The following is a 4,413-nucleotide window of genomic DNA, read 5'->3' as shown; positions in this document are numbered from 1 at the left end:
GTTTTCTCCTCAGTGACAGAAAGAGTTATACACCTCCTCTATTTGGGAGGATGGAGCCCATGCAGTGCTGACAGTGTTCTTTGCTTCATCTCTGCTTCACACCCTTCTTCCTAGTTACAGGTTGTCCCCTGTAGGACGCACTCCCCACTTATCTTTCTCATCCCCAGAAAGCCATGTTCTTGTAATAGTGAATATTTATTGGCAATTCACAGTATCTAAAATCACCCAAGAGACAAATCTCTAGGCATGTCGTTGAGGGAGTTTCTAGATTGGGTTAGTTGAAGTGGGAAGACCCACCCTGAATGAGAGTGGCACAGCTCTCTGGGCTGGGTTCTCAAGACTGAACAAAAAGGAGAAAAAGCCAGCAGAACACCAGTGTTCATCTCTCCCTGCTTCCTGACTGGACACAATGTGGCCAGGTGCTTCCTGATCCTGTCATCATGCCTTCCCCTTCATGATGGATTATATCCTCAAACTCTGAGCCAGTATAAACTCTTCCTCCCTTCTTTAAGTTGCTTTTGTCAGGCATTTTGTCACAGTAACAAGGGAAGTAACTAGTAAAGTTCCCCTCTCTAGTTTCTCAGCTCTGCTCTCCTTTTATCATGATATTCTTCATTCTATGTGAAAGTTAGTTTTAATTTTCTCATCAACAAGTACTAACTGTATTCAGGATATTCAATGGGAAGTGTAGCAGTTAATGCTATCTTGTCTAACACTCACTGTCCAAAGCAGACTTAGAATTTGCTGAAACAAAGAGAGGAATTTTAAGGAATCAAATAATCAACATCAAGATATAAGAAACACTGCAACTGAAATAATATCAACACCAAAATAAATGGTGCTGTATTTTTTCAATATCCTGATTAGATCTGAAATAGAAGCAATATACAAATTAGAAAACGGTTTATTTTCTTCAAACATTATACATTTACAGATATTTTAAAAATTCAAACTCTAGGTCACGATCTGGGTTTTGAGAGTATGGCCATATATCTGTCCCAACTCCTGGTCACTATTTGAGATTAGAGCTGTAGTCAGCCTTCATCAGAGATGTGGCTTTCTTCAGTACACAGTAGTTAATGCAGAAATCTATAAGTGGCCAAAGTGATGGTATTAAGTGATGGCAGAGTGGTCAGCCCTACATGGCACAGCTTTATCACTGCCTCCAAGTCTTAGGGAGCATCACAGAAGAGGGAGTGGAAGGAACTTTAAGCACTGAGAACAGGGTGATGTGCAGCAAAAGATGTCATCTGGATATGGCATAGCCATTGCACTTCTGAACTCATCACAACTGTGGCTATCAGCACAAGATTGGGCCCCTGGACATTTCAGTGTGGGTAAAGAAGGACCATGAGGTCCCACCCCTCCCTGAGGGACAGTTGCCAGTTAACAGTGGCTAGGGGAAGGATGCCACTTTCTTCAGTGGTGCAGCCACTGATATTTCCTTTGCACTCATGCTCAGCAGGCAACTCTAGTTAAACTCAGTGAGTCACACACAGCAAAAAGACATGAAAGTGGGAAAAGGGCTTGTAATGAAGGAGAAGGGTTTGAAAAGAGGGGGGTGAGTGTGGATAATGGACGGTGAAAATGACTAAAATTTATTTTAAATATGTATGAAATTGCCAAAAAAATTTTTAAATGGAAAAAGGTTCTTGGTTTGACTCTAAGCATATGAATGTCTATGAGGGTCCCTTTCCCAGATGAATGGGAAAAGTTGAAATGGTATTTTAAAAAATATTTTACTTTGCTTACTTCCCTCTGCTTCCCTGGGCCTGCACGACCCAGAGGCCTCTCTCTGGGGTAAGTCCATTGCTTCCTCCATGCCTTGACTCCCCCAGCCTCATTCACCCTCCCATCTCCCCTGCCTGTCTCTCCTCCGAGCCTGTGTCCTGTCCCATTCCTTGTCTTGGCGCCCCAGAAACCAGGGGAACCACCACTGCTTCCTGATCCTTTGAATCTAGACCAACCCAGCTCCTTCTAGGGTCCCCAGGAGCCCTCTGGGCCTGGCCCTGCCCTCACCTCCCTCTTCTTCCCTGGTCTGCACAACCCGCCAGCCTCTCTCCTGGGAGCCCTGAAGCCTGGTCTCCTCCTCACTTCCCTCTGCTTCCCTGGGCTACACAACCCTCCAGCCTCTTTCCTATACCCCAGGGCTGACCTTTCCACGTCCTGATTCCTTGCATCCAGACCAACCCAGCTCCTCAGTGCAGTCCCCAGGGGCCCTTGGGACCACCTCCCACCATCATCTTCCTTTGCATCTCTGGGTGGCATGGCCACCATCTGCCCTAGACCACCATCTTTCCTGGGGCCAGCTCCTAGGCCAGTCCAATCCCCAAATTCCTGAGGCCAAAATCTATCCTGGAGGGATCGAGACCTTAAAAGAAAGCCTGAGAGCATCTGATCCTCACCTGACTTGGGCCTGTGTGGGAACTCCTGAAGATAAAAGCAATCTGGCCACTCCAATATAAAAATCAAAAGAGAGAACCCGAAGCTTAGAGGAACTAGGCTTTCATACCCCAAAAGTAAATCACAAAGACACATAAAGTTCACAAAAAGAAGCAGACCTAATCTTGAAGGCTTGAGTCTCACACAAGAATCAGAAACTATAAAAGAAATTCACATTTCAAAATCACAGAGAAAAAATAATACCATGAAAATCAAAAATAACATATCTCCACCAAACACCAAAAGGCCTCTAGAGGAGTACAGTGAGAACTCCCTAGAGATTATGCAGGACCTGGAACTCAAAAGAACAATTATAAACATATAAAAGAATTCAGTGAATTTAAAGAATACACAAACAAAGAAATCAAAGAACTGAAGGAAGATAGGGATAACTTCTGAATGAATTCAGAAAAGAGTTAGAAATATTGAAGCCTACTTAGGCTGAAATTAATAAGGAAGTGAAACATTCAGTAAGCCAATTAGAAATGACAGGAGAAAGCCTCACCAATAGGATGAATGAAATGGAAAACAGAGTATCAAGACTGGAAGATAAAGTGGATGAACTAGACCACTAAAGCAAAGATTATGAAAAATTTAAGAAATCTCAAGAATGGAATATGCAGGAATTGTGTGAGACCATAAAAAGACCAAACTTGCGAATCATAGGCATACAGAAAGAAGAATTCCAAGATAATGGCATGGACCAGATCTTCAACAGAATCGTGGAAGAAAATTTCCCAAAATTAAAGAAAGACATGTCCATACAAATACAAGACTCATATAGAACACCAAAAAGACAGGACCAGAAAAGAAACTCTCCACAGCACATCATATTAAAACACTAAACGTAGAAAACAAAGAGACAATACTGAAAGCTGAAAAAGAGAATCAACAATATATAAAGGAAACACATTAGGATTACAGCACACTTTTCAGTGCAAACTATGAAAGCCAGAAAAGCCTGGACCAAAGTATTCCCAGTTTTAATGGATGATGACACGGAAGTAAAAGGGGCAATAAACTCTGTCCTTCCCAAGTTTGTTTTTGTCAGTGTTTTATCACAACTGGAACTAAACTGGAACTACCAGGTAGTGGGACCGATCTGAGCTGAAGAAAGAAATGACCATACCCAAGGGATTGAGGAAAGAAATCCAATGAAGGTGTAACTGTGGAAAGGTACAGCTATATCAAGAATGTAAACAGAAATGAAAATGACAGGATTCAATACCCATCTTTCATTAATAACTTTAAATATTAACGTACTGAACTCCCCAGTCAAAAGACACAGACCAGGTGAATGGATTAAGAAAAAAAAACCATCTTTTTGTTGTCTGCAAGAAACATATCTCACTTTCAAGGACAGACACTATCTTAAAGTGAAAGAATGGAAAAAAAATATACCAAGCAAATGGTATTAAGAAAAAAGCAGGCATTGCAATTCTAATATCTGATAAAATAGACTTTAAACTAAAACTAATCAGAAGAGATAAAGAGGGCTACTTCATTCTGATCAAAGGAACAAGCTATTAAAATCACGAACATATATTCACCAAACTCTGATGCACCCAACTGGATAAAAACAACACTACAGGACTTTAAGACCTATATTAATCCCAACTCATTAATACTAGGGGACTTCAATATGCCCCTGTCTCCATTAGATAGATCAACAGAGCAGAGAGTTAACAGAGAAATGTCACAATTAAATAATACCACATATCAAATGGACTTAACAGACATCTAGTGAGTATTCCACCCATACTTTCTACTCAGCACCCCATGGAACCTTCTCCAAATCTGACAATATACTGGGGCACAAAACAAACATCAACAAATACAAAAAGATTGAAATAATTCCATGCATTCTATCAGAACACAATGCAATGAAGCTTACAGTCAACACCGGAAGAAGCCCTAATCACCACATGAACACATGAAGATTAAACAACACACTCCTGAATGATGAATGGG

This window comes from Nannospalax galili, unplaced genomic scaffold (genome assembly GCF_000622305.1).
Source record: "Nannospalax galili isolate Female #2095 unplaced genomic scaffold, S.galili_v1.0 scaffold1162, whole genome shotgun sequence".
In the NCBI taxonomy this organism is placed as follows: Eukaryota; Metazoa; Chordata; class Mammalia; order Rodentia; family Spalacidae; genus Nannospalax; species Nannospalax galili.
The sequence above is the reverse complement of the archived record's forward strand: the minus strand, read 5'-3'. Positions refer to the sequence as shown.